The 13,431-nt window shown below is 34.0% G+C and overlaps 6 non-coding genes across 6 annotated transcripts; all 6 read left to right on the forward strand.

Moving 5' to 3' along the window:
• Positions 1-57: 57 nt before the first annotated feature.
• TRNAD-GUC (transfer RNA aspartic acid (anticodon GUC)) lies at positions 58-129 on the forward strand. The gene has a single exon. It is a non-coding gene; the product is annotated as a tRNA-Asp (tRNA).
• Positions 130-2,749: 2,620 nt separating this feature from the next.
• On the forward strand, positions 2,750-2,821 carry TRNAD-GUC (transfer RNA aspartic acid (anticodon GUC)). The gene has a single exon. It is a non-coding gene; the product is annotated as a tRNA-Asp (tRNA).
• A 426-nt stretch (positions 2,822-3,247) lies between these two features.
• On the forward strand, positions 3,248-3,319 carry TRNAD-GUC (transfer RNA aspartic acid (anticodon GUC)). Its single transcript has one exon. It is a non-coding gene; the product is annotated as a tRNA-Asp (tRNA).
• Positions 3,320-4,244: 925 nt separating this feature from the next.
• TRNAD-GUC (transfer RNA aspartic acid (anticodon GUC)) lies at positions 4,245-4,316 on the forward strand. The gene has a single exon. It is a non-coding gene; the product is annotated as a tRNA-Asp (tRNA).
• Positions 4,317-5,341: 1,025 nt separating this feature from the next.
• TRNAD-GUC (transfer RNA aspartic acid (anticodon GUC)) lies at positions 5,342-5,413 on the forward strand. Its single transcript has one exon. It is a non-coding gene; the product is annotated as a tRNA-Asp (tRNA).
• Positions 5,414-12,618: 7,205 nt separating this feature from the next.
• Positions 12,619-12,690, forward strand: TRNAD-GUC (transfer RNA aspartic acid (anticodon GUC)). Its single transcript has one exon. It is a non-coding gene; the product is annotated as a tRNA-Asp (tRNA).
• The last annotated feature ends 741 nt before the right edge of the window (positions 12,691-13,431 follow it).

Consider the following 13,431-nt stretch of genomic DNA (forward strand, 5'->3'; position numbering starts at 1 on the left):
CAGTTTTTACAGATGGAATTCTTTTGAGGAAAACATAGAAAACAAGCTAATGTGTTTTCCTCGTTAGTATAGTGGTGAGTATCCCTGCTTGTCACGCAGGAGACCAGGGTTCGATTCCCTGACGGGGAGCGTTTGTTATTTTTAATTGTTGACAATTTCATTTTTTGAATTCCTTATTTTCAATGTTTAATATTTTTGAGTCTTCTTCAGTGGCACAATCAAAAGTTTTCAGATCATCACCTTCATTACTGTATCACCTTGAGAATGCTTTCCCAACAGTATCTGCCAAAAAAGAATGGTTTGCTCAAAAATAAAACTTTCATTTGAAGAAAACATTTTGCTTGATTGGCAGAGTGGCTGCATTTTTCGAGAAAATTTTTGTGTGGGGAAGCAATTTCAATGTGATGTATTTTTGGATTTTGTCACAGGACAAACACCAAAACTAATGAAGACAATCACTGAAAAACTTTTGAATCGCTCGGAAATGAAGGATTTTTCAGTTTTTACAGATGGTATTCTTTTGAGGAAAAAATAGAAAAGGAACCAATATGTTGTCCTCGTTGGTATAGTGGTGAGTATCCCTGCTCATCTTGCAGGAGACCAGGGTTTGATTCCCTGATGGGGAGAGTTTTTTTTATTTTTAATTGCTGATAATTTCATTTTTTTAATTCCTTATATTTCATATTTGCTATTTTTGAATCTTCTTCAATGGCACTAACACAAGTTTAAAGATCATCACCTTCTTCATTACTGAATCACTTTGAGAACGTTTTTCCAACAGTATCCGCCAAAGAGAATGGTTTTCTCACAAATAAAAGTTTCATTTGAAGAAAACATTTTGCTTGATTGCCAGAGTGGCTGAATTTTTTCTGGAAAATTTTTGTGTGGGGAAGCAATTTCAAAGTGATGTATTTGTGGATTTTATCACAGGACAAACACCAAAACTAATGAAGACAATCACTTGAAAACATTTCATTCGTTTGGAAATCAAGGATTTTTCAGTTTTTACAGATGGTATTCTTTTGAGGAAAACATCGAAAACTCGCTGCTGTGTTGTTCTCGTAATTATCGTGGTGAGTATCCCTGCTTGTCATGCAGGAGACCAGGTTTTGATTCCCTGATGGGGGGGAGTTTTTTATTTTTAATTGTCGACAATTTCATTTTTTGAATTCCTTATTTTCAATATTTGATATTTTTGAATCTTCTTAAATGGCACCCACACAAGTTTGCAGATCATTTATTTTTAAATGCCAACAATTTTATTTCTAAATTCCTGATTTTCAATGTTTAATATTTTTGAGTCTTCTTCAGTGGCACAATCAAAAGTTTTCAGATCATCACCTTCATAACTGTTACACCTTGAGAACGCTTTTCCAACAGTATCCCCCAAAATGAATGGTTTGCTCAAAAATAAAACTTTCATTTGAAGAAAACATTTTGCTTGATTGTCAGAGTGGCTGCATTTTTCGAGAAAATTTTTGTGTGGGGAAGCAATTTCAATGTGATGTATTTTTGGATTTTATCACAGGACAAACACCAAAACTAATGAAGACAATCACTTGAAAACTTTTGAATCGCTCGGAAATGAAGGATTTTTCAGTTTTTACAGATGGAATTCTTTTGAGGAAAACATAGAAAACAAGCTAATGTGTTGTCCTCTTTAGTATAGTGGTGAGTATCCCTGCTTGTCACGCAGGAGACCAGGGTTCGATTCCCTCATGGGGAGCGTTTTTTTATTTTTAATTGCTGACAATTTCATTTTTTGAATTCCTTATTTTTAATCATTGATATTTTTGAATCTTCTTCAACAGCACCCACACAAGTTTGCAGATCATCACCTTCTCAATGACTGAATCACTTTGAGATCGTTTTACAACAGTATCCGCTAAAAAGAATGGTTTGCTCAAAAATAAAAGTTTCATTTGAAGAAAACATTTTGCTTGATTGTCAGAGTGGTTGAATTTTTCGAGAAATTTTTTGTGTGCGGAAGCAATTTCAATGTGATGTATTTGTGGATTTTTTCACAGGGCAAACACCACAACGAATGAAGACCATCACTTGAAAACATTTCAGTCGTTTGGAAATACAGGATTTTTCAGTTTTTACAGATGGTATTCTTTTGAGGAAAACATCGAAAACTCGCTGCTGTGTTGTTCTCGTAATTATGGTGGTGAGTATCCCTGTTGTCATGCAGGAGACCAGGTTTTGATTCCCTGATGGGAGGAGTTTTTTATTTTTAATTGTCGACAATTTCATTTTTTGAATTCCTTATTTTCAATATTTGATATTTTTGAATCTTTTTCAATGGCACCAACACAAGTTTACAGATCATTTATTTTTAAATGCCGACAATTTTATTTCTAAATTCCTGATTTTCAATGTTAAATATTTTTGATTCTTCTTCAGTGGCACAATCAAAAGTTTGCAGATCATCACCTTCATTACTGAATCACTTTGAGAACGCTTTTCCAACAGTATCCCCCAAAATGAATAATTTGCTCACAAATAAAAGTTTCATTTGAAGAGAACATTTTCCTTGATTGTCAGAGTGGATGAATTTTTCGAGAGAGTTTTTGTGTGGGGAAGCAATTTCAATATGATGTATTTGTGGATTTTATCACAGGGCAAACACCACAACTCATGAAGACAATCATTGGAAAACTTTTGAGTCGCTTGGAAATATAGGATTTTTCAGTTTTTACAGATGGTATTCTTTTGAGGAAAAAATAGAAAATGAGCTGATGTGTTGTCCTCGTTAGTATAGTGGTGAGTATCCCTGCTTGTCACGCAGGAGACCAGGGTTCGATTCCCTGATGGGGAAAGTTTTTATTTTTAATTGCTGACAATTTCATTTTTTTAATTCCTTATTTTTCATATTTGCTATTTTTGAATCTTCTTCAACGGCACCAACACAAGTTTACAGATCATCACCTTCTTCATTACTGAATCACTTTGAGATCGTTTTTCCAACAGTATCCGCCAAAGAGAATGGTTTGCTCAAAAATAAAACTTTCATTTGAAGAAAACATTTTGCTTGATTGTCAGAGTGGCTGCATTTTTCGAGAAAATTTTTGTGTGGGGAAGCAATTTCAATGTGACATATTTTTGGATTTTCTCAAAGGACAAACACCAAAACTAATGAAGACAATCACTTGAAAACTTTTGAATCGCTCGGAAATGAAGGATTTTTCAGTTTTTACAGATGGAATTCTTTTGAGGAAAACATAGAAAACAAGCTAATTTGTTGTCCTCGTTAGTATAGTGGTGAGTATCCCTGCTTGTCACGCAGGAGACCAGGGTTCGATTCCCTGACGGGGAGTGTTTGTTATTTTTAATTGCTGACAATATCATTTTTTAAATTCCTTGTTTTTAATGTTTAATATTTTTGAGTCTTCTTCAGTGGCACAATCAAAAGTTTGCAGATCATCACCTTCATTACTGTATCACCTTGAGAATGCTTTTCCAACAGTATCTGCCAAAAAAGAATGGTTTGCTCAAAAATAAAACTTTCATTTGAAGAAAACATTTTGCATGATTGGCAGAGTGGCTGCATTTTTCGAGAAAATTTTTGTGTGGGGAAGCAATTTCAATGTGATGTATTTTTGGATTTTGTCACAGGACAAACACCAAAACTAATGAAGACAATCACTTGAAAACTTTTGAATCGCTCGGAAATGAAGGATTTTTCAGTTTTTACAGATGGTATTCTTTTGAGGAAAAAATAGAAAATGAACTAATGTGTTGTCCTCGTTGGAATGGTGGTGAGTATCCCTGCTCATCATGCAGGAGACCAGGGTTTGATTCCCTGATGGGGAGAGTTTTTTTATTTTTAATTGCTGACAATTTCATTTTTTTAATTCCTTATTTTTCATATTTGCTATTTTTGAATCTTCTTCAATGGCACCAACACAAGTTTACAGATCATCACCTTCTTCATTACTGAATCACTTTGAGAACGTTTTTCCAACAGTATCCGCCAAAGAGAATGGTTTGCTCAAAAATAAAACTTTCATTTGAAGAAAACATTTTGCTTGATTGTCAGAGTGGCTGCATTTTTCGAGAAAATTTTTGTGTGGGGAAGCAATTTCAATGTGATGTATTTTTGGATTTTATCACAGGACAAACACCAAAACTAATGAAGACAATCACTTGAAAACTTTTGAATCGCTCGGAAATGAAGGATTTTTCAGTTTTTACAGATGGAATTCTTTTGAGGAAAACATAGAAAAGAAGCTAATGTGTTGTCCTCTTTAGTATAGTGGTGAGTATCCCTGCTTGTCACGCAGGAGACCAGGGTTCGATTCCCTGATGGGGAGCGTTTTTTTATTTTTAATTGCTGACAATTTCATTTTTTGAATTCCTTATTTTTAATCATTGATATTTTTGAATCTTCTTCAACAGCACCCACACAAGTTTGCAGATCATCACCTTCTTCATGACTGAATCACTTTGAGATCGTTTTACAACAGTGTCCGCTAAAAAGAATGGTTTGCTCAAAAATAAAAGTTTCATTTGAAGAAAACATTTTGCTTGATTGTCAGAGTGGTTGAATTTTTCGAGAAAATTTTTGTGTGCGGAAGCAATTTCAATGTGATGTATTTGTGGATTTTTTCACAGGGCAAACACCACAACGAATGAAGACCATCACTTGAAAACATTTCAGTCGTTTGGAAATACAGGATTTTTCAGTTTTTACAGATGGTATTCTTTTGAGGAAAACATCGAAAACTCGCTGCTGTGTTGTTCTCGTAATTATGGTGGTGAGTATCCCTGCTTGTCATGCAGGAGACCAGGTTTTGATTCCCTGATGGGAGGAGTTTTTTTATTTTTAATTGTCGACAATTTCATTTTTTGAATTCCTTATTTTCAATATTTGATATTTTTGAATCTTTTTCAATGGCACCAACACAAGTTTACAGATCATTTATTTTTAAATGCCGACAATTTTATTTCTAAATTCCTGATTTTCAATGATTAATATTTTTGATTCTTCTTCAGTGGCACAATCAAAAGTTTGCAGATCATCACCTTCATTACTGAATCACTTTGAGAACGCTTTTCCAACAGTATCCACCAAAATGAATGGTTTGCTCATAAATAAAAGTTTCATTTGAAGAGAACATTTTCAATGATTGTCAGAGTGGATGAATTTTTCGAGAGAATTTTTGTGTGGGGAAGCAATTTCAATATGATGTATTTGTGGATTTTATCACAGGGCAAACACCACAACTCATGAAGACAATCATTGGAAAACTTTTGAGTCGCTTGGAAATATAGGATTTTTCAGTTTTTACAGATGGTATTCTTTTGAGGAAAAAATAGAAAATGAGCTGATGTGTTGTCCTCGTTAGTATAGTGGTGAGTATCCCCGCTTGTCACGCAGGAGACCAGGGTTCGATTCCCTGACGGGGAGAGTTTGTTATTTTTAATTGACGAAAATTTCATTTTTTGAGTTCTTTATTTTCAACATTTGATATTTTAGAATCTTCTTCAACGGCACCAACACAAGTTTACAGATCATCACCTTCTTCATTACTGAATCACTTTGAGAACGTTTTTCCAACAGTATCCGCCAAAGAGAATGGTTTGCTCACAAATAAAAGTTTCATTTGAAGAGAACATTTTCCTTGATTGTCAGAGTGGATGAATTTTTCGAGAGAATTTTTGTGTGGGGAAGCAATTTCAATATGATGTATTTGTGGATTTTATCACAGGACAAACACCAAAACTAATGAAGACAATCACTTGAAAACTTTTGAATCGCTCGGAAATGAAGGATTTTTCAGTTTTTACAGATGGTATTCTTTTGAGGAAAAAATAGAAAAAGAACTGATGTGTTGTCCTCGTTGGTATAGTGGTGAATATCTCTGCTCGTCATGCAGGAGATCAGGGTTTGATTCCCTGATGGGGAAAGTTTTTATTTTTAATTGCTGACAATTTCATTTTTTTAATTCCTTATTTTTCATATTTGCTATTTTTGAATCTTCTTCAACGGCACCAACACAAGTTTACAGATCATCACCTTCTTCATTGCTGAATCACTTTGAGAACGTTTTTCCAACAGTATCCGCCAAAGAGAATGGTTTGCTCAAAAATAAAACTTTCATTTGAAGAAAACATTTTGCTTGATTGTCAGAGTGGCTGCATTTTTCGAGAAAATTTTTGTGTGGGGAAGCAATTTCAATGTGATGACATATTTTTGGATTTTTCTCACAAGGACAAACAGCACAACTCATGAAGACAATCATTGAAAAACTTTTGAGTCGCTTGGAAATATTGGATTTTTCAATTTTTACAGATGGTATTCTTTTGAGGAAAACATAGAAAGTTGGTTGATGTATTGTCCTTGTTAGTATAGTGGTGAGTGTCCCTGCTTGTGATGCAGAAGACCAGGGTTTGATTCCCTGATTAAGACAGTTACTTATTTTTAATTGCTGACAATTTCATTTTTTGAATTCTTTATTTTCAATATTTGATCTTTTTGAATCATCTTCAGTGGCACCAACACAAGTTTGCAGATCATCACCTTCATTAATGAATCACTTTGAGAACATTTTTCCAACAGCATCTGCCAAAAATAATGATTTGCTCAAAAATAAAAGTTTCATTTGAAGAAAACATTTTGCTTGATGGTCAGAGTGGCTGAATTTTACGAGAAAATTTTTGTGAAGGGAAGCAATTTCAATGTCATGTATTTGTCTATTTTATCACATGGCAATCACAAAAACTATTGAAGACAATCACTTGAAAACATTTCAATCGCTTGGAAAGCAAGGATTTTTCAGTTTTTACAGAAGGTATTCTTTTTAGGAAAACATGGAAGTTTGGCTGATGTGATGTCCTCGTTAGTATCGTGGTGAGTATCCTGCTTCTCATGCAGGAGACCAGGGTTTGATTCCCTGATGGGAGGAGTTTTTTTATTTTTAATTGTCGACAATTTCATTTTTTGAATTCCTTATTTTCAATATTTGATAGTTTTGAATCTTTTTCAATGGCACCAACACAAGTTTACAGATCATCACCTTCTTCATTACTGAATCACTTTGAGATCGTTTTTCCAACAGTATCCGCCAAAGAGAATGGTTTGCTCAAAAATAAAACTTTCATTTGAAGAAAACATTTTGCTTGATTGTCAGAGTGGCTGCATTTATCGAGAAAATTTTTGTGTGGGGAAGCAATTTCAATGTGACATATTTTTGGATTTTCGCAAAGGACAAACACCAAAACTAATGAAGACAATCACTTGAAAACTTTTGAATCGCTCGGAAATGAAGGATTTTTCAGTTTTTACAGATGGAATTCTTTTGAGGAAAACATAGAAAACAAGCTAATGTGTTGTCCTCTTTAGTATAGTGGTGAGTATCCCTGCTTGTCACGCAGGAGACCAGGGTTCGATTCCCTCATGGGGAGTGTTTTTTTATTTTTAATTGCTGACAATTTCATTTTTTGAATTCCTTATTTTTAATCATTGATATTTTTGAATCTTCTTCAGTGGCACCAACACAAGTTTGCAGATAATCACCTTCATGACTGAATCACCTTGAGAACGCTTTTCCAACAGTATCCGCCAAAAAGAATGGTTTTCTCACAAATAAAAGTTTCATTTGAAGAGAACATTTTCCTTGATTGTCAGAGTGGATGAATTTTTCGAGAGAATTTTTGTGTGGGGAAGCAATTTCAATATGAAGTATTTGTGGATTTTATCACAGGACAAACACCACAACGAATGAAGACCATCACTTGTAAACATTTCAGTCGTTTGGAAATACAGGATTTTTCAGTTTTTACAGATGGTATTCTTTTGAGGAAAACATCGAAAACTCGCTGCTGTGTTGTTCTCGTAATTATCGTGGTGAGTATCCCTGCTTGTCATGCAGGAGACCAGGTTTTGATTCCCTGATGGGGGGAGTTTTTTATTTTTAATTGTCGACAATTTCATTTTTTGAATTCCTTATTTTCAATATTTGATATTTTTGAATCTTCTTAAATGGCACCAACACAAGTTTGCAGATCATTTATTTTTAAATGCCGACAATTTTCTTTCTAAATTCCTGATTTTCAATGTTTAATATTTTTGAGTCTTCTTCAGTGGCACAATCAAAAGTTTGCAGATCATCACCTTCATAACTGTATCACCTTGAGAACGCTTTTCCAACAGTATCCCAAAAAATGAATGGTTTGCTCATAAATAAAAGTTTCATTTGAAGAGAACATTTTCCTTGATTGTCAGAGTGGATGAATTTTTCGAGAAAATTTTTGTGTGGGGAAGCAATTTCAATGTGATGTATTTTTGGATTTTATCACAGGACAAACACCAAAACTAATGAAGACAATCATTGGAAAACTTTTGAGTCGCTTGGAAATATAGGATGTTTCAGTTTTTACAGATGGTATTCTTTTGAGGAAAAAATAGAAAAAGAGCTGATGTGTTGTCCTCGTTGGTATAGTGGTGAATATCTCTGCTCGTCATGCAGGAGATCAGGGTTTGATTCCCTGATGGGGAAAGTTTTTATTTTTAATTGCTGACAATTTCATTTTTTTAATTCCTTATTTTTCATATTTGCTATTTTTGAATCTTCTTCAACGGCACCAACACAAGTTTACAGATCATCACCTTCTTCATTGCTGAATCACTTTGAGAACGTTTTTCCAACAGTATCCGCCAAAGAGAATGGTTTCCCTAAAAAATAAAACTTTCATTTGAAGAAAACATTTTGCTTGATTGTCAGAGTGGCTGCATTTTTCGAGAAAATTTTTGTGTGGGTTAGCAATTTCAATGTGATGTATTTTTGGATTTTATCACAGGACAAACACCAAAACTAATGAAGACAATCACTTGAAAACTTTTGAATCGCTCGGAAATGAAGGATTTTTCAGTTTTTACAGATGGAATTCTTTTGAGGAAAACATAGAAAACAAGCTAACATGTTGTCCTCGTTAGTATAGTGGTGAGTATCCCTGCTTGTCACGCAGGAGACCAGGCTTCGATTCCCTGATGGGGAGCGTTTGTTATTTTAAATTGTTGACAATTTCATTTTTTGAATTCCTTATTTTCAATGTTTAAAAATTTTTGAGTCTTCTTCAGTGGCACAATCAAAAGTTTGCAGATCATCACCTTCATTACTGTTTCACCTTTAGAATGCTTTTCCAACAGTATCTGCCAAAAAAGAATGGTTTGCTCAAAAATAAAACTTTCATTTGAAGAAAACATTTTGCTTGATTGGCAGAGTGGATGCATTTTTCGAGAAAATTTTTGTGTGGGGAAGCAATTTCAATGTGATGTATTTTTGGATTTTATCACAGGACAAACACCAAAACTAATGAAGACAATCACTTGAAAACTTTTGAATCGCTCGGAAATGAAGGATTTTTCAGTTTTTACAGATGGTATTCTTTTGAGGAAAAAATAGAAAATGAACTAATGTGTTGTCCTCGTTGGTATAGTGGTGAGTATCCCTGCTCGTCATGCAGGAGACCAGCGTTTGATTCCCTGATTGGGAGAGTTTTTTATTTTTAATTGCTGACAATTTCATTTTTTTAATTACTTATTTTTCATATTTGCTATTTTTGAATCTTCTTCAACGGCACCAACACAAGTTTACAGATCATCACCTTCTTCATGACTGAATCACTTCGAGAACGTTTTTCCAACAGTATCCGCCAAGGAGAATGGTTTGCTCAAAAATAAAAGTTTCATTTGAAGAAAACATTTTGCTTGATTGTCAGAGTGGTTGAATTTTTCGAGAAAATTTTTGTGTGCGGAAGCAATTTCAATGTGATGTATTTGTGGATTTTTTCACAGGGCAAACACCACAACGAATGAAGACCATCACTTGAAAACATTTCAGTCGTTTGGAAATACAGGATTTTTCAGTTTTTACAGATGGTATTCTTTTGAAGAAAACATCGAAAACTCGCTGCTATGTTGTTCTCGTAATTATAGTGGTGAGTATCCATGCTTGTCACTCAGGAGACCAGGGTTCGATTCCCTGATGTGGAGAGTTTGTTATTTTTATTTGACGAATATTTCATTTTTTGAGTTCTTTATTTTCAAAATTTGATGTTTTTGAATCTTCTTCAGTGGCACCAACACAAGTTTGCAGATTATTTTTGTTTAAATGCCGACAATTTTATTTCAAAATTCCTGATTTTCAATGTTTTATATTTTTGAGTCTTCTTCAGAGGTACAATAAAAAGTTTGCAGATAATCACCTTCATGACTGAATCACCTTGAGAATGCTTTTCCAACAGTATCCGCCAAAGAGAATGGTTTTCTCACAAATAAAAGTTTCATTTGAAGAAAACATTTTGCTTGATTGCCAGAGTGGCTGAATTTTTTTCTGGAAAATTTTTGTGTGGGGAAGCAATTTCAAAGTGATGTATTTGTGGATTTTATCACAGGGCAATCACAACAACTCATGACAATCACTTGAAAACATTTCATTCGTTTTGAAATCAAGGATTTTTCAGTTTTTACAGATGGTATTTATTTGAGGAAAACATCGAAAACTCGCTGCTGTGTTGTTCTCGTAATTATTGTGGTGAGTATCCCTGCTCATCATGCAGGAGACCAGGGTTTGATTCCCTGATAGGGAGAGTTTTTTATTTTTAATTGCTGACAATTTCATTTTTTTAATTCCTTATTTTTCATATTTGCTATTTTTTGAATCTTCTTCAACGGCACCAACACAAGTTTACAGATCATCACCTTCTTCATTACTGAATCACTTTGAGAACGTTTTTCCAACAGTATCCGCCAAAGAGAATGGTTTGCTCAAAAATAAAAGTTTCATTTGAAGAAAACATTTTGCTTGATTGTCAGAGTGGCTGCATTTTTCGAGAAAATTTTTGTGTGGGGAAGCAATTTCAATGTGATGTATTTTTGGATTTTTTCACAGGACAAACACCAAAACTAATGAAGACAATCACTTGAAAACTTTTGAATCGCTCGGAAATGAAGGATTTTTCAGTTTTTACAGATGGAATTCTTTTGAGAAAACATAGAAAACAAGTTTATGTGTTGTCTTCGTTGGTATAGTGGTGAGTATCCCTGCTTGTCACGCAGGAGACCAGTGTTCGATTCCCTGATGGGGAGCGTTTTTTTATTTTTAATTGCTGACAATATCATTTTTTGAATTCCTTATTTTTAATAATTGATATTTTTGAATCTTCTTCAACGGCACCAACACAAGTTTGCAGATCATCACCTTCTCAATGACTGAATCACTTTGAGATCGTTTTACAACAGTATCCGCTAAAAAGAATGGTTTGCTCAAAAATAAAAGTTTCATTTGAAGAAAACATTTTGCTTGATTGTCAGAGTGGTTGAATTTTTCGAGAAAATTTTTGTGTGCGGAAGCAATTTCAATGTGATGTATTTGTGGATTTTTTCACAGGGCAAACACCACAACGAATGAAGACCATCACTTGAAAACATTTCAGTCGTTTGGAAATACAGGATTTTTCAGTTTTTACAGATGGTATTCTTTTGAGGAAAACATCGAAAACTCGCTGCTGTTTTGTTCTCGTAATTGTAGTGGTGAGTATCCCTGCTTGTCATGCAGGAGACCAGGTTTTGATTCCCTGATGGGAGGAGTTTTTTATTTTTCATTGTCGACAATTTCATTTTTTGAATTCCTTATTTTCAATATTTGATATTTTAGAATCTTTTTCAATGGCACCAACACAAGTTTACAGATCATTTATTTTTAAATGCCGACAATTTTATTTCTAAATTACTGATTTTCAATGTTTAATATTTTTGAGTCTTCTTCAGTGGCACAATCAAAAGTTTGCAGATCATTACCTTCATTACTGAATCACTTTGAGAACGCTTTTCCAACAGTATCCCCCAAAATGAATAATTTGCTCACAAATAAAAGTTTCATTTGAAGAGAACATTTTCCTTGATTGTCAGAGTGGATGAATTTTTCGAGAGAATTTTTGTGTGGGGAAGCAATTTCAATATGATGTATTTGTGGATTTTATCACAGGGCAAACATCGCAACTCATGAAGACAATCATTGTAAAACTTTTGAGTTGCTTGGAAAAAAAGGATTTTTCAGTTTTTACAGATGGTATTCTTTTGAGGAAAAAATAGAAAATGAACTGATGTTTTGTCCTCTTTTGTTTCGTGGTGAGTATCCCTGCTCATCATGCAGGAGACCAGGGTTTGATTCCCTGATGGGGAGAGTTTTTTATTTTTAATTGCTGACAATTTCATTTTTTTAATTCCTTATTTTTCATATTTGCTATGTTTGAATCTTCTTCAACGGCACCAACACAAGTTTACAGATCATCACCTTCTTCATTACTGAATCACTTTGAGAACGTTTTTCCAACAGTATCCGCCAAAGAGAATGGTTTGCTCAAAAATAAAACTTTCAGTTGAAGAAAACATTTTGCTTGATTGTCAGAGTGGCTGCATTTTTCGAGAAAATTTTTGTGTGGGGAAGCAATTTCAATGTGATGTATTTTTGGATTTTCTCACAGGACAAACACCAAAACTAATGAAGACAATCACTTGAAAACTTTTCAATCGCTCGGAAATGAAGGATTTTTCAGTTTTTACAGATGGAATTCTTTTGAGGAAAACATAGAAAACAAGCTAATGTGTTTTCCTCGTTAGTATAGTGGTGAGTATCCCTGCTTGTCACGCAGGAGACCAGGGTTCGATTCCCTGACGGGGAGCGTTTGTTATTTTTAATTGTTGACAATTTCCTTTTTTGAATTCCTTATTTTCAATGTTTAATATTTTTGAGTCTTCTTCAGTGGCACAATCAAAAGTTTGCAGATCATCACCTTCATTACTGTATCACCTTGAGAATGCTTTTCCAACAGTATCCCCCAAAATGAATGGTTTGCTCAAAAATAAAACTTTCATTTGAAGAAAACATTTTGCTTGATTGTCAGAGTGGCTGCATTTTTCGAGAAAATTTTTGTGTGGGGAAGCAATTTCAATGTGATGTATTTTTGGATTTTGTCACAGGACAAACACCAAAACTAATGAAGACAATCACTTGAAAACTTTTGAATCGCTCGGAAATGAAGGATTTTTCAGTTTTTACAGATGGTATTCTTTTGAGGAAAAAATAGAAAATGAACTAATGTGTTGTACTCGTTGGTATAGTGGTGAGTATCCCTGCTCATCATGCAGGAGACCAGGGTTTGATTCCCTGATGGGGAAAGTTTTTATTTTTAATTGCTGACAATTTCATTTTTTTAATTCCTTATTTTTCATATTTGCTATTTTTGAATCTTCTTCAATGGCACCAACACAAGTTTACAGATCATCACCTTCTTCATTACTGAATCACTTTGAGAACGTTTTTCCAACAGTATCCGCCAAAGAGAATGGTTTGCTCAAAAATAAAACTTTCATTTGAAGAAAACATTTTGCTTGATTGTCAGAGTGGCTGCATTTATCGAGAA

The sequence above is a fragment of the Eptatretus burgeri genome, chromosome 3 (genome assembly GCF_056783735.1).
Source record: "Eptatretus burgeri isolate ZD-2024b chromosome 3, Ebu_testis_v1, whole genome shotgun sequence".
Classification (NCBI taxonomy): Eukaryota; Metazoa; Chordata; class Myxini; order Myxiniformes; family Myxinidae; genus Eptatretus; species Eptatretus burgeri.